We start from the raw sequence: 25,933 nt of genomic DNA on the forward strand, positions 1-25,933 counted from the left end.
CTCAGCCATTAAAAAGAATACATTTGAATCAGTTATAATAAGGTGGATGAAACGAGCCTATTATACAGAGTGAAGTAAGCCACTAAGAAAAACACCAATACAGTATACTAACGCATATATATGGAATTTAGAAAGATGCTAATGATAAACCTGTATGCGAGACAGCAAAAGAGACAAAGATGTATAGAAGTCTTTTGGACTCTGTGGGAGAGGGAGAGGGTGGTAATATTTGGAAGACTGGCATTGAAACATGTATAATATCATATATGAAAGGAATCCCCAGTCCAGGTTCGATGCATGATACTGGATGCTTGGTGCTGGTGCACTGAGATGACCCAGAGGGATGGAACAGGGAGGAGGAAGGGGGTTCAGGATGAGGAACATGTGTATACCTATGGCAGATTCATGTTGATGTATGGCGAAACCAATACAATATTGTAAAGTAAACCATGATGATGTGATCACTAATCTAGAGCCAGACATCTTGGAAAGTGAAGTCAAGTGGGCCTTAGAAAGCATCACTACAAACAAAGTTAGTGGAGGTGGTGGAATTCCAGTTGAGCTGTTTCAAATCCTGAAAGATGATGCTGTGAATATGCTACACTCAATATGCCAGCAAATTTGGAAAACTCAGCAGTGGCCGCAGGACTCGAAAAGGTCAGTTTTCATTCCAATCCCAAAGAAAGGCAAGGCCAAAGAATGCTCAAACTACCACACAATTGCACTCATCTCACATGCAAGTAAAGTAATGCTCAAAATTCTCCAAGCCAGGCTTCAGCACTACGTGAACCTTGAACTCCCTGATGTTCAAGCTGGTTTCAGAAAAGGCAGAGGAACCAGAGATCAAATTGCCAATATCCGCTGGATCGTGGAAAAAGCAGGAGAGTTCCAGAAAAACATCTATTTCTGCTTTATTGACTATGCCAAAGCCTTTGACTGTGTGGATCACAACAAACTGTGGAACATTCTAAAAGTGATGTGAATACCAGACCACCTAACCTGCTTCTTGAGAAATCTGTATGCAGGTCAGGAAGCAACAGTTAGAACTGGACATGGAACAACAGACTGGTTCCAAATAGGAAAAGGAGTATGTCAAGGCTGTATATTGTCAACCTGCTTATTTAACGTCTATGCAGAGTACATCATGAGAAACATTGGGCTGGAAGAAACAAAAGCTGGAATCAAGATTGCTGGGAGAAATATCAATAACCTCCGATATGCAGATGACACCACCCTTATGGCAGAAAGTGAAGAGGAGCTAAAAAGCCTCTTGATGAAAGTGAAAGAGGAGAGTGAAAAAGTTGGCTTTAAGGTCAACATTCAGAAAAAGAAGATCATGGCATCTGGTCCCATCACTTCCTGGGAAATAGATGGGGAAACAGTGGAAACAGTGTCAGACTTTATTCTTTTGGGCTCCAAAATCACTGCAAATGGTGACTGCAGCCATGAAATTAAAGGACGCTTACTCCTTGGAAGAAAAGTTATGACCAACCTAGATAGCATATTCAAAAGCAGAGACATTACTTTGCCGACAAAGGTCCGTTTAGTCAAGGCTATGTTTTTTCCTGTGGTCATGTATGGATGTGAGAGTTGGACTTTGAAGAAGGCTGAGTGCCGAATAATTGATGCTTTTGAACTGTGGTGTTGGAGAAGACTCTTAAGAGTCCCTTGGACTACAAGGAGATCCAACCAGTCCATTCTGAAGGAGATCATCCCTGGGACTTCTTTGGAAGGAATGATGCTAAAGCTGAAACTCCAGTACTTTAGCCACCTCATGCGAAGAGTTGACTCATTGGAAAAGACTCTTATTCTGGGAGGGATTGGGGGCAGGAGGAGAAGGGGACGACCGAGGATGAAATGGCTGGATGGCATCACTGACTCGACGGACGTGAGTCTGAGTGAACTCTGGGAGTTGGTGATGAACATGGAGGCCTGGCGTGCTGCAATTCATGGGGTCGCAAAGATTCAGACACGACTGAGGGACTGAACTTAACTGAACTGAAAATAAATATATTTATAATTAAAAAAAACAAGAACAATGGCAAAAATAAGAAGACATACATGCTGCCTACAGAAGACAGTGAATTATTTGAGTAGTGAAATGGGAGCCAAACAGAGCCAATAATACTTACTTCTTAAAATCTTTTGAAACTAGTGTTTTTGTTTTGTTTGGCTTTTATTTCATAATCATAAACTTAAGTCTGTAATACAGCTAAACTTAGAGAAAGATAAGGAAAATGTGGAACTCAAAGAACTGCAATGAGAACAAAGATTATAGGATATTTTGAGCATATGGAATTGAAGGTGTGCTCTCACAGGCTATAAAAGGGATGTTTTGATGGTTAAGACAAAGCAGAAGTCAAATTTATTAGATTTGTCCACAGTCAGCAATGGTGATCTTCTTTTACCATTGTTTTGCCATTCCTGGACTCAAAGCACTCTACACCTTCCACAATATTCATGCTTTCTTTCACTTTGCCAAAGACTACAAGCTTGCCATTCAACCAGTCAGTCTTGATAATGCACATAAAAAACTGGAAACTGTTTGTCTAGGGGCCAATGTTTGCCATGGACAAGGTACTCGGACCCATATGTTACAGGATGAATTTTTCATCAATTTTCTCCCCATAGATGAACTTACCACTAGTGCCATTATGGCATGTAAAGGCTCTGCTCCGGCATATAATTATAAAAATTATTCTGTGAAGGCAGGATCTTTTATAATTAAATCCTCTCACCCCAGTGCTCAGAATATGAAGGTTTTCTGCTGTCTTTGAAAGTTTGAAAGAGATGCAGCAGAAGGACTGACTGTCAATGGCAATATCAAAGAACTTATGGGGACTGACCATGGTTGTGCAGCGCAGGAGGCTGTGGGCTGGCAGTGTCTGCAAGGCCTGGAAAAGTGAAGGTGCTAGTGTCTCAGTTGTGTTCAACTCTTTGAGACCCAGTGGACTGTCCGTGGAATTGTCCAGGTAAGAATACTAGAGTAGGTAGCCATGCCCTTCTCCAGGGGATCTTCCTAATGCAGGGATCAAGCCTGAGTCTCCCACATTACAGGCAGATTCTTTGCCATCTAATTCTTTACCACCACCAAATCCCCATGCAAGGCCTGTAGGCCATGTTAGAGAGACAATTCCTTTTCACTTTTGCTGCCAATAGAGTGGTCCAATACGGGGGGAAACATTTCTGAAAATAGCTGTTACAGTGAAAGGGTAAAAGGGAAAATGAGGGGAAATATCCTGAATATATTCACTATCTGTACATTATATCTCACACAGAGCTACTACTACATTTTTTTGTTGCTTGTTTGATTTATTTTCTCTTGTTTTATTCAGCTTGAGCTATTTTTGTGTGCGTGTGTTTGTGTGACTTGAATCTGAAAGAATCCTGACAGAAACACATTAATGACTATAAATTTCTAAATACTATCTGAAACTTTGGACTGTATTATCAAGAAATTTGGAGATTTTAATCCTGAGCAGAGAAACTCTAAGAGAATAATCAGGACAGAGTGGACTCATTGGGTCCTGGAAATTATTCTCTGACAAGCTGAGATATAACGACAGCAATATGGCTGTTGGAAGTGAAGTCAACTGAGTTTCCCATTCTACCACTTCTTCAGTGCATCCTGATCTTCTGGTGTAGTTAAGTGGAGCCAGATAAGAGTTAGAAAACTGGGTCAGATAGCCAGTGATAACTATAAACCTACTGACTGCCTTATGTTATGTTTTGTGACAATTCTGTTAGGATGTGTTAAACATGATTATTAATTTCTAATTTGTGTGAAAACAAATTTAGATTATAGGATCTTGCTCTTAGATGAAATAACCAAAAGGTCTGATTCAATTTATTTCTATTATTATCAAGGACATTTATATTCAAGAGACTAAATTTTGTGTGGAGGATACAGTGGTAAAAAAAAAATAGTGACAGAACTTAAAATCAAGTGGAAAAATAGAAAATGAAACATAGAGTAGAGTATATAAGGGGTTGAATTTTCCACATCTATTCCAATTTTCTTCTAATGGCTTTTCTGTACAGATACTAAAATTAGTAGATGCATTTTCTAGTCTAACTTGATGTTAGGGATTTAGATGTAAATGAAGTTCAAATCAAATTTGTTGCTGTTGTTCAGTCTACTGAGTTATGTCCTATGCTCTGAGGCCCCATGGACTGCATACACCAGGTATCCCTGTCCTTCAGTATCTCCCAGAGTTTGCTGGAACTCATGCCCACTGAGATAGCATGGATAGTGATACTATTTAACCATCTTATTCTCTGCTACGCTCTTCTTTTGCCATCGATCTTTCCCAGAATCAGGGTCTTTTGAAATAAGTCAGCTTTTCACATCAAGTGGATAAAGTACTGGAGATTCAGCTTTAGCATTAGTCTTTCCAATGAATATTCAGGATTTATTTGCTTTAAGATTGGATGGTTTGATCTCTTTGCAGTCCAAGTCTTCTCTAGCACCACAGTTCAAAAGCATCAATTCAGCTCTCAATCTTCTTTATAGTCCAGTTCTCACATCCATACAGGATATTGGAAAAACCATAGCTTTGATTTTATGGACTTTTGCTGGCAAAGTGATGTCTCTGCTTTTTAATATGCTATCTACATTTGCCATAATTTCCATCCAGGGAGCAAGCATCTTTTAATTTCATAGCTTCAGTCAATATCAGCAGTGATTTTGGAGCCCAAGAAAAGAAAATATGTCATTGCTTTCATTTCTTTTCCCTTCTATTTGCCATGAAGTGATGCAACTAGATGCCAGGATCTTAGTTTTTTGAATGTTCAATTTTAAAACCAGTTTAGGTAGATATATTCCTAAGTATTCTATTATTTTTGTTGCAATGGTGAATAATATTGTTTCCTTAATTTCTCTTTCTATTTTCTCATTACTAGTGTATAGGAATGCAAGGGATTTCTGTGTGTTGATTTTATATCCTACAACTTTACTATACAAAGAGGAAACCAGAATTGAAATAGACATGTGTACCCCAGTGTTCATCGCAGCACTGTTTATAATAGCCAGGACATGGAAGCAACCTAGATGTCCATCATCAGATGAATGGATAAGAAAGCTGTACATACACATGATGGAGTATTACTCAGCCATTAAAAAGAATACATTTGAATCAGTTCTAATGAAGTGGATGAAACTGGAACCTATTATACAGAGTGAAGTAAGCCAGAAAGAAAAAAACACCAATACAGTATACTAACACATATATATGGAATTTAGAAAGATGGTAACAATAACCCTGTATGCGAGACAGCAAAAGAGACACAGACGTATAGAAGTCTTTTGGACTCTGTGGGAGAGGGAGGGGGTGGGAATATTTGGGAGAATGGCATTGAAACGTGTATAATATCATATATGAAATGAATTGCCAGTCCAGGTTCAATGCATGATACTGGATGCTTGGGGCTAATGTACTGAGACAACCCAGAGGGATGGTACAGGGAGGGAGGAGGATGAGGGGGTTCAGGATGGGGAACACGTGTATAACTGTGGCAGATTCATATTGATGTATGGTAAAACCAATACAATATTGTAAAGTAATTAACCTCCAATGAAAATAAATAAATTTATATTAAAAAAATAAAACCAGTTTTATTTATTTATTTTTATTTTTTTTTTAATTTAAAAATCTTTAATTCTTACATGCGTTCCCAAACATGAACCCCCCTCCCACCTCCCTCCCCACAAGAACTCTCTGGGTCATCCCCACGCACCAGTCCCAAGCATGCTGCACCCTATGTCAGACATGGACTGGAGATTCAATTCTTACATGATAGTTTACATGTTAGAATTCCCATTCTCCCAAATCATCCCACCCTCTCCCTCTCCCTCTGAGTCCAAAAGTCCGTTATACACATCTGTGTCTTTTTCCTGTCTTGCATACAGGGTCGTCATTGCCATCTTCCTAAATTCCATATATATGTGTTAGTATACTGTACTGGTGTTTTTCTTTCTGGCTTACTTCACTCTGTATAATTGGCTCCAGTTTCATCCATCTCATCAGAACTGATTCAAATGAATTCTTTTAACAGCTGAGTAATACTCCATTGTGTATATGTACCACAGCTTTCTTATCCATTCATCTGACGATGGACATCTAGGTTGTTTCCATGTCCTGGCTATTATAAACAGTGCTGCAATGAACATTGGGGTACATGCGTCTCTTTCAATTCTGGTTTCCTCGGTGTGTATGCCCAGCAGTGGCATTGCTGGGTCATAAGGTAGTTCTATTTGCAATTTTTAAGGAATCTCCACACTGTTCTCCATAGTGGCTGTACTAGTTTGCATTCCCACCAACAGTGTAGGAGGGTTCCCTTTTCTCCACACCCTCTCCAGCATTTATTGCTTGCAGATTTTTGGATCGCAGACATTCTGACTGGTGTGAAGTGGTACCTCATTGTGGTTTTGATTTGCATTTCTCTAATAATGAGTGATGTTCAGCATCTTTTCATGTGTTTGTTAGCCATCCGTATGTCTTCTTTGGAGAAATGTCTATTTAGTTCTTTGGCCCATTTTTTGATTGGGTCATTTATTTTTCTGGAATTAGGCTGCAGAAGTTGCTTGTATATTTTTGAGATTAGTTGTTTGTCAGTTGCTTCATTTGCTATTATTTTCTCCCATTCAGAAGGCTGTCTTTTCACCTTGCTTATAGTTTCCTTTGTTGTGCAGAAGCTTTTAATTTTAATTAGATCCCATTTGTTTATTTTTGCTTTTATTTCCAGAATTCTGGGAGGTGGATCATAGAGGATCCTGCTGTGATTTATTTCTGAGAGTGTTTTGCCTATATTCTCCTCTAGGAGTTTTATAGTTTCTGATCTTACATTTAGATCTTTAATCCATTTTGAGTTTATTTTTGTGTACGGTGTTAGAAAGTGATCTAGTTTCATTCTTTTACAAGTGGTTGACCAGTTTTCCCAGCACCACTTGTTAAAGAGATTGTCTTTACTCCATTGTATATTCTTGCCTGCTTTGTCAAAGATAAGGTGTCCATAGGTGTGTGGATTTATCTCTGGGCTTTCTATTTTGTTCCATTGATCTCTATGTCTGTCTTTGTGCCAGTACCATACTGTCTTGATGACTGTGGCTTTTTAGTAGAGCCTGAAGTCAGGCAAGTTGATTCCTCCAGTTCCATTCTTCTTTCTCAAGATTGCTTTGGCTATTCGAGGTTTTTTGTATTTCCATACAAATCTTGAAATTATTTGTTCTAGTTCTGTGAAAAATGTGGCTGGTAGCTTGACAGGGATTGCATTGAATTTGTAAATTGCTTTGGGTAGTATACTCATTTTCACTATATTGATTCTTCTGATCCATGAACATGGTATATTTCTCCATCTATTAGTGTCCTCTTTGATTTCTTTCATCAGTGTTTTATAGTTTTCTATATATAGGTCTTTAGTTTCTTTAGGTAGATATATTCCTAAGTATTTTATTCTTTTTGTTGCAATGGTGAATGGAATTGTTTCCTTAATTTCTTTTTCTACTTTCTCATTATTCGTGTATAGGAATGCAAGGGATTTCTGTGTGTTGATTTTATATCCTGCAACTTTACTATATTCATTGATGAGCTCTAGTAATTTTCTGGTGGAGTCTTTAGGGTTTTCCATGTAGAGGATCATGTCATCTGCAAACAGTGAGAGGTTTACTTCTTCTTTTCCAATTTGGATTCCTTTTATTTCTTTTTCTGTTCTGATTGCTGTGGCCAAAACTTCCAGAACTATGTTGAATAGTAGCGGTGAAAGTGGACACCCTTGTCTTGTTCCTGACTTTAGGGGAAATGCTTTCAATTTTTCACCATTGAGGATAATGTTTGCTGTGGGTTTGTCATATATAGCTTTTATTATGTTGAGGTATGTTCCTTCTATTCCTGCTTTCTGGAGAGTTTTTATCATAAATGGATGTTGAATTTTGTCAAAGGCCTTCTCTATATCTATTGAGATAATCATATGGTTTTTATTTTCAATTTGTTAATATGGTGAATTACATTGATTGATTTGTGGATATTGAAGAATCCTTGCATCCCTGGGATAAAGCCCACTTGGTCATGGTGTATGATTTAAAAAATAACATTTAATCTGTTGCACTCTACTTAGAAATAAAATAAGCAGGGTGACAATATACAGCCTTGTCATACACATTTCTCAATTTTTATACAGTCTTTTGTTCCATGTCCAGTTCTAACTGTTGCTTCTTGACCTGTATACAGATTTCTCAGGTGACAGGAAAGGTGGTCTGAAATTTCCATCTCTTTAAGAATTTTCCCAATACAGTATTGTAAAGTAAAAAATAAATAAATAAATAAAAAATAAAGAGCACAAAAAAAAAGAAAGAAAGAATTTTCCGGTTTGTTATGAGCCACACAGTCAAAGGCTTTAGCCTAGTCAATTAGGCAGAAGTAGATTTTTTCTTCTGGAACTTTCTTTCTTTTTCTATGATCCAACAAATGTTGGCAATTTGATCTTTTGTACCTCTGCCTTTTCTAAATCCAGATTTTATAACTGAAAGTTCTCACTTCATGTACTGTTGAAGCCTAGCTTGAAGAATTTTTTAGCATAGCCTTCCTATCATGTGAAATGAGTGAAATTGTATGGTAGTTTGAACATTCTTTGCCATTGTCCTTCTTTGGGATTAGAGTGACAACTGGCAAGCCTGTGGCTACTACTGAGTTTTCTAAATTTCCTGACATATTGACTGCAGTGCTTTAACACTATATTCTTTCAGGATTTGAAATAGCTCAGTTGGAGTTAAATCATCTCCACTAGCTTCGTTTGTAGTAATGCGTCCTAAGTCAAGGCCTACATGACTTCATATTCCAGGATGCCTGGCTCTAGGTGAGTGACTGCTACACCATTGTGGTTATCTGGATCATTAAGACCTTATACAGAACTGAAGTCCATTGGAGAAGAATGGAAATTTCAGGAATGTGGTGTCCATTCTGTTGCTATATGTTGTGGCCGGCAAGACATGGATTTGGAGGTAAAGACTGGAGGAAGTTTTCATGTTTGAGTCATGGATAAGATTATATGTCTTTTCTCCCAGAACTTTTATTTTCTAATTATCTAAAGATCTCTTTAAAATTATTTCTTCTCAAACTATGTATTTGTAATTACACTCTAACAGATTTGGTGTTAGATCTAATCTCTTCAATTTGTCATTTCCACTATATAATCATAAGGGATTTGATTTAGGTTATACCTGAATCGTCTAGTGGTTTTCCCTAATTTCTTCAATTTAAGTATGAATTTGGCAATAAGGAGTTCATGATCTGAGCCACAGTCAGATCCTGGTGTTTTTTTCTGGCTGTATAGAGCTTCTCTTTTGGTTACAAAGAATATAATCAACCTCATTTTGATATTGACCATCTGGTGTTTTTCATGCGTAGAGTCTTCTCTTGTATTGTTGGAAGAGGGTGTTTGCTATGACCAGTGGGTTTTCTTGGCAAAACTATGTTAGCCGTTGCCCTATTTCATTTGGCACTCCAAGGTCAAATTTGCCTGTTACTCTAGATAACTCATGACTCTTACTTTTGCACTCCAGTCCCCTATGATGAAAGGATATCTTTTTTGGGTGTTAGTTCTAGAGGGTCTTGTAGGTCTTCATAGAACTGTTCAACTTCAGCTTCTTCAGCACTACTGGTTGGGACATAGACTTGGATCACTGTGATGTTGAATGGTTTGCCTTGGAAACGAACAGAGATTATTCTGTCATTTTTGAGAATGCACCCAAGTACTGCATTTCAGAGTCTTTTGTTGATTATGAGGGCTACTCCATTTCTCTTAAGAGATTCTTGCCCACAGTAGTAGATACAATGGTTATCTTAATTAAATTTGCACATTCTAGTACATTTTAATTCATTGAATCCTAAAATGTTGATGTTCACTTTTGATATCTCCTGCTTGACCATGTCCAATTTACCTTGATTCATGGACCTAACATTCCAGGTTCCTATGGAGTATTGTTCTTTACAGCATCAAACTTTACTTTCCTCACCAGTCACATCCACAGTGGGACATTATTTTTGCTTTGGCTTCCACTCTTCCTTCTTTCAGGATTTATTTCTCCACTCTTCTCCAGTAGCATATTGGGCACCTACAGACCTGGAGAGTTCATTTTTCAGTGTAATATATTTTTGCCTTTTCATACTGTTCATGGGGTTCTCAAGGCAAGAATACTGAAGTAGTTCACTGTTTTCTTCTCCAGCTGTACCATTTTTTGTCAGAACTCTCTACCATGAGCCATCCGTATTGGGTGGCCCTACGTGACATGGTTCATAATTTCATATTTATAACTAGTAAGTTCCAAATCTGAAGGAAATTTTTATGCAGCAATGGTTTCGGAGAGTAATTATGAGGTTTAAAATAATATTTGTTATCCTTAATAGTGATTAGATATAGAGGAGACTTGAGGCCCAATATAAATACAAGCTACTACTCTTTGCGCATCTTAATTTCTCTCATCTAAGCCATATGTGGTATTTCATAATACAACATAACTCAAAATCCTCCAACTTCTTCCTGTCTTATCTCCCATGCTTTTATTTTTAAAATGAAGTCTCTCACATGTTCCTTTAATGGAAAGGAAAGTGATTAGAATGAGACTTTTCTCTCTAGAGGAGGTGAAACGTTGGTTCTCAGCAAGAGTAATTTTGAGTGGGAAATGGCTGAAGTTTCCTTTGTTTTTTGTTTTTTTTTTTTTTTTTTTTGTAAGAATCTCTCTTTTGAAGGAAAAGTTGATAAATGCATCAGGAAGGGCAAATGGAATGCCATCTCTGTGAAAGAATTTTCCTTCATCATGGTAGTTATGCTGGTCATACAAAAAGAAAGGAAAAATTAAAATTCAGAAACAAGAAAAGAGAATCTTATTTTTATTGTTAACTTGCTTAGTATTTTATTTCTTTTGAAAAGTAGTTAGTTATGTATTGCCATTTTTAAACTTATTTCCTTATCATTGATGTTCTTTAAGAGTCTCTATGAAAAGCCAATTAAGTTTTCCAATCAACTGGCTACAAATGTAGGCTACAAATGTCCTTTGAAGGACAGTTACTAAAATGAGGATCTAGAGAATAGAAGTATAGAAGTGAAGCCAGAATTGCTGATCTCTAGTTGAAAATACTACCTACTGGGTAATAGAAACATCTACTGCTTTTAGCACCTCTGACCACATTATTGTCAGCAAATGAAACCTGAGTCAAGGGGAAAGTCTAACAAAATTATAATTCTGTTTACAGAAAAAAATAAATTCCTTCCATATGATTGTATCTATCTGTAAACAAAATGGAAAGAGAAACTTGTTGCATCATTCAAATTATTCTTTCTGGTATTCTTGCCACAAAAGTCATGATTCCTAAAACTACTTAGACTTTGAGTAAAAACAATCAGTAAAATAGGTTTTCAAAATCATAAACATTCTGTCAATAAATGTAATAATTCTTGTACAAACTTTGAAATGACAGGAACACTATCAATGTATTTCCTACCTAGCCAGGAGGCATTTGATCCTCAAGTCACACTATTTTGTTTTTTATAAACCTAGGGAAGGATAAAGAGAAATTTCATATACACATTTGGACAAAAATAAAGAAAATAGTTTTCACAATTCTATGAGTCCTAAAAGCTTTTCTTTTTACTATCTTTGGTGATGGAAAACTTCAAGTTACCCCGAGCTTATCTGGCAAACGAATATGAATCACAAATGCATTTAAATATGAACATTCTCAGGTGCAATTTAGAACTGATGTTGACAAGTACAATTCAAGAATTTTAGCTATAGCCTAAAACATTATGAACAGACTTTTCTTTTTAGCCAAGTACAGTGTTCTGTTTTGAATAGGAAATTACTCTGGGAAATTTTACTAGTTATTGGTAGAGACTGTCCTATTATACTATGTCTGTTCAAATAGATCGTGAAACTGAGAGAAAATTCAATATCACTGAGCAAGACTCTGTTAAATGCAGAAAGCTGTGGAAAAATTAATCAAACAGTCAATCAGAATGAACTCAGAAATAACTTGTCCTTTAAAATATCTGAGTCCTAACATTCATCACTTTCTTGAATGTATAATGATTACAGTGCAGTATTGCATTATTAGAATTTTGCAATTTTTTTTATACCTTCCATTCTAGCTTTCCTCTTTCTTAGCTTTGTAGTTACAAGAGTAAGGAAAAAAACATAAAAATAGTTAATCATACAAAATATAAATTTCTTTATTTTTTCATTGTGGATAGCATGTCTTCCTCTAGTTTAGATAATATTCATTCAATATCAAATACTTATGAGACAGGTTATGTGATTTTTCCATTTCTTTCCCCCTTCTCAGTGTTTCCTCTGTAGGAAGAGCCATTCACTGACCCATCAACCTTTCAGAATCCCGCTTGTGATTTAGGTAATGTTTTAAATACAAAATTTTTAATGAAAGTGCCAGGTAACTCCTGTTAATCCTTCTTTCTTGAAATATTATTATCTTCAACAAACTTACTCTCTTCCACCTCTCTTTTTTCCTTCCATCTCCTTTACCAAGTTTTCCTCTTTAATCTCACAGCTAAATATAGGATTTCTTTAGAATTTGACAAAATGGAAACTCTTTACTTATATGATTGCATCCATTCTTACATATTATATAGAATTTCTGTGCGATTCTTTACAAACCCATGGACTGTAGCCCGCCAGGCTTCTCTGTCCATGGGATTCTCCAGCAAAAAATATTGGAATGGGTTGACATGACTGTCTCCAGGAGATCTTCCTGACCCAGGGATCGAACTCAGGTCTCCTGCATTGTAGGCAGTTTCTTTACTGTCTGAGCCACGAGGGAAGCTCTATACTGATAACAGCCAAATGTATATTTCTAAACTATTCCTCTCATTTAAACTTCTGACACACATGTACAGCAGGATAACTGATGGGTATATTTTTCAATTTTTGAAGGCATTTAACATAAAGCTTTCTAATTTTTCTACTATCCTGCCTTTACCCTCATTCTCCTTACTCAAATCTGCTACTTCAGCAAACATTCTATCCCTATTAATGGCCAACACCTTTAATTACAGAGAAAAAACTATAGCATCATCCTTAACATCATCTTCCTGGCAACACAGCATACCACCACCAAATCTCTGTTAATTCTATTGATATATCCAAAACATTACAGACCTGTCTGTTGTCTATTTCACTACAGTCTCCTTGTTAATCTGAAGTCTCAGAAGAGAAGCTTAATAAGTATTTATTAAACACATTTATATATTACTGAATGCAGTCAATCAATTCCCTTCAAGTCATGCCATTGTTCTTCTTCCCTTATACACACAATTCTTTGTGTTTCTTATCAGATTTTTCATTCTGAAAGACTGACTTTTACTTTCTTTCTTCATTTCTATACTTTTACCAGTTCTCAAATTCACTGAGAATTTATTTCTCTCTTGACATCCAGTGTCTAATGTTTTTTTCGAAAACATAATTTTAAATACCTATTAGAGTAAACTAAGTAGTTAAAATAAATATCCCAAACAGTGGTAACCTAAACTTTTGGCTCCACCAACACTATTTCCTATTCTTTTCTTGCTATTTGAATGGTTGCTAGTATGAGCCATGAATGATGATGGGATTCTTGGACTGAAGAGGTGAGGAATTCAATCTGGTGGCAGTGATGAGACTTAATCACTCAGAGCTTTTGTGTGATCAAGATTTATTAAAATATAAAAGATGTAGAGAAAGCTTCTGACATAGATATCAGAAGGGGACCAAAAGAGTGCCCCCTTGCTAGTTTTTAATAAGAAGTTATGTACTATTAGCAGGCTGATAGTTAGAGAAAGGAAATGTCTCAAAACTCAGAGAGTGGCACCAGGACCCTCACCCTCAACATGCATTTTGAGACAACATTGGCACAAGGTGAGTCATCCTGCACCATAAAACAATTGACATGATTCTTGAAGAAAGGCAGATTTCCAAGCAAATATACAGTCTCATAAACATAGCTTAAAACAACATTTCCATGAATAAAACATACTGGTTTGTTGAGTATGAGTTCTGAGTCTTGAAGAAAGACAGAGTCTAATGTTAATACACAGTTAATTATCATAGTTTAAAAACATATTTCCATAAGAAAAACGCATTGGTTAGCTCAAGGTTTGAGGAAAGTTAAGTTTAGGTGGAACCAGGTGTCATCATGGCAATATAGAATTTTAAAAGAAACCTCCTTTTAATTTTGTATATAGAAGGGGGAAAAATATGACACTTGTAGTTTGTTTCCCCCTGCCTCTTAAGAGAGAGATAAAAAAAAAATTTCTGATACTTGCTGTCTATTTCCTCCATTTGGAGACCTCTAGCTTTCCTGCCTGTTTAGTTCAGTTCAGTTCAGTCACTCAGTTGTGTTAGACTCTTTACGACCCCATGAACTGCAGCACACCAGGCCTCCCTGTTCATCAGCAACTCCCAGAGTTCACTCAAACTCACGTCCATCGAGCTGGTGATGCTATCCATCCATCTCATTCTCTGTTGTCCCCTTCTCCTCCTGCCCCCAATCCCTGCCAGCATCAGTCTTTTCCAATGAGTCAACTCTTCACATGAGGTGGCCAAAGTACTGGAGTTTCAGCTTTCGCATCATTCCTTCCAAAGAACACCCAGGTCTGATCTCCTTTAAAATGAACTAGTTGGAACTCCTTGCAGTCCAAGGAACTCTCAAGAGTCTTCTCCAGCAACACAGTTCAAAAGCATCAATTCTTCGGTGCTCAGCTTTCTTCACAGTCCAACTCTCACATCCATACATAACCACTGGAAAAACCATTGACTTGATTAGACAGACCTTTGTTGGCAAAGTAATGTCTCTGCTTTTTAATATGCTATCTAGGTTGGTCCTAACTTTCCTTCCAAGGAGTAAGCATCTTTTAATTTAATGGCTGCAGTCACCATTTGCAGTGATTTTGGAGCCCCCCCAAATAAAGTTGATGCTGTTTCCACTGTTTCCCCATCTATTTCCCATGAAGTGATGGGACCAGATGCCATTATCTCAGCTTTCAGAATGTTGAGCTTTAAGCCAACTTTTTCACTCTCCTGTTTCACTTTCATCAACAGGCTTTTTAGTTCCTCTCATTTTCTGCCATAAGGCTAGTGTCACCTGCATATATGAGGTTATTGATATTTCTCCTGGCAATCTTGTTACCCTCCCACTATCACTGATTATTTATTGTCCTAACTTATGTAGTAAGTATTTCCTTCATTTGCAGTTTCAACAATTATTAAGACAATTCTAAACAATATAATTAAATTTTCACTATTGTGGTTTATTTATTCTTAGAAACTTACTGTGCATATTCTTTTTTAATTTGTTTAATTCACTCAACATTTTATTAAAGATGGTCATTTTGCTTTGTTTAGTATTATCTAATTTATTTCTGTTTCCATATGAAATTCCATTGAAAGAATATATCAGTTATTCTTTTTATAGCACTTATTCTTATTCTTTGTAAATGGTCCCTTGGGTTATTCTGCTTTTAATTTTTATAAGTGATATTGAAGAGGGAAACAGTCAGAAAATGCTCCGTCTTGAAAGCAAGACTCCATCTTGGGCCAGATTGTGGCCTTTGAGTTATATGCCCAGTATCTATGGAAATGACATGTCAACTGGAAAATCAGAACAAAGGAAGATCCCCAGGGCTCATGCCTAGACTCTCCATCACCTAAAAGAATACCCTAATTATCTGTGTAACCAAATAAAATCATAAATTATATTATTTTAAGTGGGATATGACCACAGGCCTTTTGATAATTGTCCACTGTTAACTACCTAGGTTTAAGGCATACAAACCATGGGTTTAAGGCATACGAATCATGGATTAACTTTGATTGTATCTTTCTTTTCCTTTGTTCAGACTAGTTTCAGAGAATTTGGGGAGGTGGGTTTGGGCATGTACACTTGGTATATATAAGGTTTTCACAAAAACTGGTCGGGGACCTTGGCTAAGAGGAGACTCTGCCTTGGTCCTGCTAGTTTAATAAACTGCAGTCCGCTATCTGTATTGTCCTTCTGAGTGAGTTTGTTTCCCAGAATGCATGGCTACAACAATATGTCATGGATAAGAAAGCTGTGGTACATATACACAATGGAGTATTACTCAACCATTAAAAAAGAATACATTTGAATCAGTTCTAATGAGGTGGATGAAACTGGAGCCTATTATACCGAGTGAAGTAAGCCTTAAAGAAAAACACCAATAAAGTATACTAACGTATATATATAGAATTTAGAAAGATGGTAATGATAACCCTGTATGAGAGACAGCAAAAGTGTCACAGATGTATAGAACAGGCTTTTGGACTCTGTGGGAGAGGGAAAGGGTGGGATGATTTGGGAGAATGACATTGAAACATGTATAATATCATATATGAAGCAAATCACCAGTCTAGGTTTGATGCAGGATACAGGATGCTTGGGGCTGGTGCACTGGGATGACCCAGAAGGATGGTACAGAGAGGAGGAGGAAGGGAGGTTCAGGATGGGGAACACGTGTATGCTGTGGTGGATTGATGTTGATGTATGGCAAAACCAATACAATATTATACAGTAATTAACCTCCAATGAAAATAAATAAAGTTATATTAAAAAAACTATGTCAAAAATCATTCTTGGATGTGTTTGCTTGGCTATTTGTATACACAAATATCTCTAGGTTATGTGGAGACATCAACCTTCAACTTCATAAGATTAGCCTAGCTCTTTTCCAATTTATAGTTTATCTAGAAATGTAAAGGAGTTCTCCATCATCAATAATCCTTATCATTTTCATTTTTTGCCAGTCTAATTTGTAGAGTGGTATCTCTTTGTGATTTTGTAATTTATATTCATGATTATTTATGTTTTTTTTAATAATGTGTTCTACTCATTTTATAGGGGACCTGTAAAACTCATGTGCCTATTTTTTTCAAGTTTTCTTAAATTTTTCTACTGATATGTAGAAATTTGTAATATATTCTGAAGCTTTTGTCAGTAATATGCATTGTTGATATCTTTTTCTCATCTCTATCTTGCCTTTTTCTTTCTTTAAAATGTCTTTTGAATTAAAAGATCTTTAATTGGGTAAGCATTTTGTATATCTTATTTAAGGAAACTTACCTTACTCAAAGTGAGCAATATATCATTTTTTTAATGTATATTTTAAAAATCTTTATGGTTTGGGTTTACATGAATATTCCTAATCCAACTGCAGTTATTTTGGGGAGAGAATGACACTGTAGTCCAGTTCCAAATTTTTCTATTGTATGTCATATTATCCTAAATAATTTATTTAAAGATGTCTCAATTTGTTCAATTCAGTTCAGATGCTCAGTCATGTCTGACTCTTTGCGACCCCATTAGAGGCAGCATGCCAGGCCTCCCTGTCCATCAACAACTCCCGGAGTTCACTCAGACTCACATCCATCGAGTCAGTGATGCCATCCAACCATCTCATCCTCTGTCGTCCCCTTCTCCTCCTGCCCCCAATCCCTCCCAGCATCAGAGTCTTTTCCAATGAGTCAACTCTTCGCATGAGGTGGCCAAAGTACTGGAGTTTCAGCTTTAGCATCATTCTTTCCAAAGAAATCCCAGGGCTAATCTCCTTCAGAATGGACTGGTTGGATCTCCTTGCAGTCCAAGGGACTCTCAAGAGTCTTCTCCAACACCACAGTTTGAAAGCATCAATTTTTCGACGCTCAGCCTTCTTCACAGTCCAACTCTCACATCCATACATGACCACAGGAAAAACCATTGCCTTGACTAGACGGACCTTAGTCGGCAAAGTAACGTCTCTGCTTTTGAATATGGAAACTGTTTAATATAAGTGATGCTGGGAATATTGAAATTCTGGATAAGCAAGAGAGAGATAGTGATACATAATCAGAAGATTCATGGATTATAATTCATAAGACCCAGTTTATATTCCACATTCACCCCTATTACTTATATAATGATAATGAGAAAATCATTTAAACTCAATGAGCTTCAGTTATTTTTGTTTTGTTTTGTTTTTGGTCTCCAGAATATCTATCAGCAGAATCTGAAGATTGAGATAAAGGTGATAGAAACTTGTTAAAATATAAAACTTTAATAACACCAATATTAGTAATAAGAACTATTGTCTATCATTTATTAGGGGTCTATTGTGGTAAAAGAAATATTAAGCATTATTCACATGATATTTAAATCATGAGCACTATAAAACTATTCCTTTGTTATCACCTTTTCATGAATGAGTCATATAAGAGTGGATGACCTAAGCAAAATTACCAGAGAGAGTAAATATTTGAAACCAGGGCTGTCTCAATCCACATTGCATGTAGCTAACAATTTCATATTAGAGCCAATCATACTTTCGTCTTGTACAATGTGTAGGATGCAACCCATTAAAGATATCTTGAATAAGATGTATTTTATATGACTTGATGCTTTCAGGGCCAAATTTTACAAATTAAGTTTATATGCTCTTATATCTTACATTTATATATCTATAATCTGTTATGATATTGTTTGCTTGCTATAATTCATATATTCACTAATTTGTCCACTAGGAGCTATTTTAAGCAGTACCACATATCATATTACACTAATTGAATAGGATCCAAAATAAAATTACGTCTTTTCTTGGTAACACTGATCTGTCAAGAAATGAGATACATCTGTGTTCAATTCAACATGAAACTGTAATATAATATCCCTATAATTTCTTCATTTTAAAAAATTGGTTTCAGCTAAAGTGCATATCCACAGCAGGCTTCAGCAATATGTGAACCGTGAACTTCCTGATGTTCAAGCTGATTTTAGAAAATGCAGAGAAACCAGAGATCAAATAGCCAACTTCCACTGGATCATTGAAAAAGCAAGAGAATTCCAGAAAAACATCTATTTCTGCTTTACTGATTATGCCAAAGCCTTTGACTGTGTGGATCACAACTGTAGAAAATTCTGAAAGAGATGGCAGTACCAGACCACCTGACCTGGCTCTTGAGAAATCTGTATGCAGGTCAGGAAGCAACAGTTAAAACTGGACATGGAACAACAGACTGGTTCCAAATAGGAAAAGGAGTATGTAAAGGCTGTATATTGTCTCCCTGCTTATTTAACTTCTATACAGAGTACATCATGAGAATCGCTGGGCTGGAAGAAACACACGCTGGAATCAAGATTGCTGGAAGAAATATCAATAACCTCAGATATGCAGATGACACCACCTTTATGGCAGAAAGTGAAGAGGAAGTAAAAAGCCTCTAGATGAAAGTGAAAGAGGAGAGTGAAAAAATTGGCTTAAAGCACAACATTCAAAAAACTAAGATCATGGCTTCTGGTCCCCTCACTTCATGGGAAATAGAATGGGAAACAGTGGAAACAGTGTCACATTTTATTTTGGGGGGCTCCAAAATCACTGCAGATGGTGATTGCAGTCATGAAATTAAAAGATGCTTACTCCTTGGAAGAAAAGTTATATTAACTTTCCTAGATAGTATATTAAAAAGCAGAGATATTCCTTTGCAAACAAAGGTCTGTCTAGTCAAGGCTATGGTTTTCCTGTGGTCATGTATGGATGTGAGAGTTGGACTGTGAAGAAAGCTGAGCGCTGAAGAATGGATGCTTTTGAACTGTGTTGTTGGAGAAGACTCTTGAGAGTCCCTTAGACTGCAAGGAGATCCAACCAGTCCATTCTGAAGGAGATTAGCCCTGAGATTTCTTTGGAAGGAATGATGCTAAAGCTGAAACTCCAGTACTTTGGCCACCTCATGCGAAGAGTTGATTCATTGGAAAAGACTCTGATGCTGGAAGGGATTGGGGCAGGAGGAAAAGGGGACGACCGAGGATGAGAGGGCTGGATGGCATCACTGACTCAATGGACGTGATTCTGAGTGAACTCCTGGAGTTGTTGATGAACAGGGAGGCCTGTCGTGCTGTGATTCATGGGATCGCAAAGAGCTGGGCATGACTGAACGGCTGAACTGGAACTGGAAGGTGATATCTAATTGTAAACATTAAATTCAAATTAATATCTCCATTATTTGTAATTTACAAGAAACATACTACCCTTAAGAAAATACATAGTACTCACATAATATTTTTTTCAGATACACAATTTAATTCCATATTTAAGAACTAGGAATAACAATCTAAAAATGATAAATGATCAAGAAATATTTAATTAACATTATTGCTTGATGAATTTTCATATAAGTACAAAACTTACTAAAAGGATGTATAAACTATACTTCTGACTCAATTCAAGTCTGTCTCTTTAAAAGAGAGACATGACATATACGGAGTAAGAATCTTACAAGAGAACACTTTTTTTAAATTTTTTTATTTAAGTATGTAATTTATTTACAATAGATAGTTGATTTACAATGGCATGTTTATTCCTGATATACAGCAAAGTGATTCAGTTATGCAACATATGCATTCTTTTTCATAGTTTTTTTTCATTCCATTGTGGTTCATCACAGGATTTTTTTTTTAAGTATAATTACTATTTATTCAAATTTCACACAACAGCAGGATACAAATTCTATTCAAATTCCCTTAGACTATAAACCAGGAGACACTGGAACATATCCAGTAACATAAAACAATGTGAAAAAATGTCATGGTCAAAAGATTTTGAAATCATAGTGTGTTTTCTTTTCACTGTGAAATTATATTAGAAATCAATATCAAAAAATACTTAAAAGTAATCATCATATCTTCAAGGGCAATATGACATTTACCAAGAGAGATCTTTGACTTGGCTATTGAAAGCTTCATTAAAGTTAAAAGACTGAAAAATCACAGAAGCTGATTGCAAAGAAAAAAAAAAATTAAATGAGAAATTAATATCAAACATAGATTAAAACACTCTTTATATTTAGAAAAAACATATCCAACATCTGATAAACATTTTTTATTATAGTGATAATGTAACTATTCATTGTAATAGCATTGTAACATTATTGGTAAACAGAAAATAATAGAATTCTATGTCACTAAAACACCCATTTAATATAAAACTGTTTGGTCACTTTTTAAAATCAAGATTAACATTAGAATTATCTTGGAATTTTTTTGAAAAATACAAATGTCAAGGTACTGTTTTTCCAAAGCTCCAGATGCGATTCTATTGAGTGGCCATGTTTAAAAAACAACTGGACTATATGATGATCTTTTACTTATATTTTGTGTGTTTCATTTTTTCTTCTTCATAGTCAATGTTCCCATTTCGTTAGTTTATGTTTTCCAACATCTCCATTTTTTCTCGTTATTTTTTTTCATCTTTATCAAATGTAGTAGAAAAGCTTTTATATATATAGTATGGGAAACTTTTTTTTCTTTTTCCAAAGAATCAGACAAACGTAACTCTTTCACTTATGCTTGGATAGTGTTTATACTCCATTTTGAATGTCCAGGAATGGCTAGAAGCAAAACTCCATTCTGTGCATTTTAAATAGTCCCTGACACATTAAGAAACTACAGGAAGAATGCAATCAAATTAACAGCAGAAGAGAGAAATTGAGCCAGAATGCACATAGAGAAGAATGGGAGGGTTTTTTTTCCTCCTTTTTCCTGGCAAATAAAGTTAAAAGAATTAATTCAGGCCCAGAGAGGTCTGTTATCAAGAGATCAATGATGTCAGTTCCTATTTCTGTCATAAGGGTAGGGAATGTGTACACATAACCAAAAAGAAAAAGAAAAGAAAAGAAAAAGTCAAAGCATATAACAAATTCAAGGGAGAAAATGTGTGGCTCAGTCAGTCTGAGATAAGTTTGAATTAACCTTTTCTTATGCAGAAGCTAGAAACATGCTATAACAAGGTGAAGCAGGATATTGCTTGTTTAAGTTATGAATGTGTTTTTAATAAAACTGCATTTTCCATGGTATTAACATTCCATTTTGCTTATTTTCTAAGTACACATCTTATTTCTATATTAATTATTGCTCTATAGATATCAGTTAATTTGTTCTTCAGAACAGTCCACTAATAATCAAGCATGAGATTCACATCTTGATTGATGGTTACTATCAGAGAGAATTTTCCTGAGCATAATCAGCTGTGATGACCTTTTGAACAGTAATATATTTACCATGGACAGAGGAGCCTGGCAGTCTACAGCCCATGTGGTGCAAAGAATCAGGCATGATGGAGCAATTGAGTACACACCAAACTTTAAAATTGAAAACGTTTAATACTCTAAAGGAAAATTCTGTATACGTAAACCATGATGACCATTTATGAAAACATTACCTAATAGAGTATGGAAAAAGGAGATACTCTGATTTATCATGGTCAAGAGTCTATGCTTGTTGCTGGAAAGTTGCCATACATTGACTATGCAAAATCCTTATAACATATTTGCATGTTCCAGAAGGACAATAATTATATTTATATTGAAACACTTTATGTAGGCAAGCACTTAGTGGAAAGCTGCCACTGTATTTGAAATTATAATCTGCTCACTCATAGTCACTACATCTAAAAACGTATTTTGATTATTGAGTTTGCAGAAAGTACCAAGTAGAATGTGTTCATATGTGTTTGTGTGTAATCTTTGAAGTGGTTAGGTATTACTGCATTTTTCTATTTTACAAATGAAATATTAAAAATAGGTAATACTTGATAAATTGTTTGATGTCTTTGCTTACAGCCATGAAAAAATACTTATAATCTTTAAATTTTAATTTGAAAAAAAAAAGTACAATTGTACAATTTTATGATGTGGTATGGGCTTCCCTGGTAGCTCAGATGGTAAAAGCATCTGTCTACAGTGCAGGAGGCCAGGGTTCAACCTTGGGTCAGAAAGATCCCCTGCAGAAGGAAATGGCAACCCACTCCAGTACTCTTGCCTGGAAAATCCCATGGACCGAGGAGCCTGGTAGGCCCCAGTCCATGGGGTCGCAAAGAGTTGGACAAGACAGAGCAACTTCACTTCATGATGTAGTATACACCGTAATACATATATTTAATTGAGGTGTAATTCAGAGATGCTATTAAGGATTTTAAAAAACAGAACCTGTCCAGCAGCAATCAGTGCTGTCAAACTTTGGGAAAAAGCAGTCTCTATAAGTAGACATATAGAAAAGACCCTAGACATTTGGAAATGATGTCTGAGAATTGTTGATACTGACCAGATTTGGTGGGAACTGGGAGTAGGTTCTGAAGGTGATCAGGAAGGTTGGAGGAGTAATACAGGCAGAATCTTAAGAGTCACATGAATAAACAAATTAGCAAGGAGGACCTTTGTTAAAAACCCAGAAGAGATGCTATATTAATTAATTAACAAAACAAAATAGTGGAATAGGGAAAGTGAATCTCGAAATATACTGTGTACTAGAATACATTATCTAGACATTTTTGACCTCTGGTGCTACCACAAAAAAAAAAAAAAAATATTGGTGCATTTGGTGTCCTTGTGTTAGCTTTGTCTACTACTTGATTTTGCTTAGCATAATCAGGAAAGAAATGTTTAGTCAAATACACAGTCTCCTCCTTAACTATTGCCCCATCCTGCTTTTCATGAAAGAGTGTGAAAAGACTTTCACTATAGTTCTGTAGAAATTTTCTATTTATCTGCAAGATTGTCTTGAGGGTGGGGGGTGGGAAGACTACTATAACCTGAGATTTTGTCGTTGTTGTTTAGTCTCTAAGTCGTGTCCGACTCTTTTGAGACCCCACAAACTGTAGCTTGTCAGGTTCCTCTGTTCACCGGATTTCCCAAGGCAAGAATCATGGAGTGATTTGTCATTTCCTTCTCTGGGGGATCTTTCAGCATCTCTTGCCTTGACAGGTGGATTCTTTATCACTCAGCCACCAGGGAAGCTCTTTTGTTTTATAGGACAGTGGATAAAAATGAGATGAGAAACAGTCAAATTTTCCACTGAAAGAGTAGAAAAATATCTGTAGGTGAGAGGAGAGAAATACAAGACATTTAAATTAAAAAAATAAATAAGTAAACTATCCACCTAAATAAAAAAGTACACAGCAACAAGTTCAAATTAAGTTTATTTGAAAATAACAGAGGAATGGCAATTCAGGTAACCCATGTTCTCACAAGCTATAAATTAGTCCATTGAGTGTTTAGGGTAGACTTTATTTATAGGCAAGGAATAGAAAGAGAGGAAAGACCATCCAGAGTGCAAACAATAGTTCTTTGGCTTGAGGATGGGGATACATTTCTGGCAGATGTTCATTGATAAAGTTTGCTCTCTGTAAGTCATGTATTTATGAACAATGAGTCTCTCAGTTCTTAAGTTTCATTCTGCTGAGCGTGCATGCATAAGATTTTCCATTCCATATCACACAGTTCCGTTTTAGGTTACAGTCCTCTCAGAAAACAAAAAGTAAAGTAGTAAGTATTCAATGCAGATTTGTTTTAACGTTTTTGTAAGATTCATATTAAGCTAAATATTTCATTGCTTTTCTGCTGATTACAATAATTTGCCTTGGTCTAAGTCATTTAAAGCCAATGAGTGCACCATTTTTCTAGTTTAGTCATTCACAATTGGATTTGAGAGCACATGCAAATTAGAATATTTTATTTTTTAATGCATTGTTTGAAATATCCAGAGACTTGAAACTAATGTAGTAAGTAATCATTTTCATTGACACACATAGTTATCCACAGCTAGTTTAGTGTTTATTGTAGTCTGAATCTAGACCTTTAGTTTAGTATTTATTTTTTAGTGTTTTTATAGCGTTTTTATTTCTTTTATAGTACTTAGTGTTTATTATTTAGTTTAGTGATTTTTTTTTTTATAGACTGAAACTAGATCTTTAAATAGCTATGGAAATGGTGTTGGAATTCACACCTCAAAACTTACCTTTCCAGATTAGAGACAACACTGTTTTTTATGACATTTATATTTGTTATCTGTATCTAAAAAATAGCTTGTGTATATGCGTGCTCAGTCTCTTCAGTTGTCTCTGACTCACTGTGAGCATTACTAAAAGCAGAAATTCTCTGTGAAACTGAATTTATTTATCTTATTCATTCAACATGGATTAATTAGTTTATAGCCTAATTGACAAATATTTAATAGCATCTACTATATCCATCTACTATTCTGACAGCTGCAGATATGGTTGCAAGCAAAATAAATAACAATTTCTGACCTTTTCCAGAACAGTAAAAATGTCTTTTTGCATCCAATTGAGTGAGGTGACTAGTAGATATGAAATGAAAGCACTAACAAAGAAAGTGAGGATGAGGGGAGGGTTCTTAAAGGAACTTGTAGTAAATTTTAGTTTAGTTTTTTTTTTTTCCTTTGAGTGAGATTAAAAACAAAAAAAAAATGGAGAAAATCCCTCTTTTTTAAGGAGAAACATGACAGGTTTTTTTCTTTAAAAAAAGACAACTTTGACTACTCTGTGAGGACAAAGTGAAAGCAAAAGACCAGGTAAGAAACCAAAAATAATGATAGTGGTTTGGATTAGCTGACATTTGCTGATGCACTGGAAAAACCAATGGTGAAGTGAGGCAATGTAGAAGTGTGGGAATGGGAATACACAACTACTGGGTGTAAGACATGCTGCAAGTTGTACAACACAGAGAATATAACAACTATTTTGTAGAACTATAAATGTAGTGTAATTTTTAAAATTGCATTAAAATTTTTAAAAAGTAAAAAAGTTAATGATGATCCTTTTTTTATTTTTTTGATAGTTGTATTTGTGTTTGTTTGACAACTGAACTAATTTGCCATTTTCTGATAAAAGGAAGACTGTAGGAAGAGCATATTTGAATGGTGATGAGAAAAATCAAAAGTCATCTTTGGAAATATTAATTTTGAAAATTTTCTAAATATCCAAGTTAAGTTATTGGGTCAGTGGTTGATTACATGTATTTGACATTCAGGGGAACATTCTAAGTAGGCATGCCTTTTGGACCTATAACCATGTAGATGACCATTAAGTCTGAATGAGGCAACCATGGGAAAGG

At 35.7% G+C, this 25,933-nt stretch overlaps 1 pseudogene; it reads right to left on the bottom strand.

Moving 5' to 3' along the window:
• Positions 1-2,368: 2,368 nt before the first annotated feature.
• On the bottom strand, positions 2,369-2,849 carry LOC101122379 (peptidyl-prolyl cis-trans isomerase A-like; annotated as a pseudogene).
• Positions 2,850-25,933: the final 23,084 nt, after the last annotated feature.

Source organism: Ovis aries, chromosome 15 (genome assembly GCF_016772045.2).
Source record: "Ovis aries strain OAR_USU_Benz2616 breed Rambouillet chromosome 15, ARS-UI_Ramb_v3.0, whole genome shotgun sequence".
Classification (NCBI taxonomy): domain Eukaryota; kingdom Metazoa; phylum Chordata; class Mammalia; order Artiodactyla; family Bovidae; genus Ovis; species Ovis aries.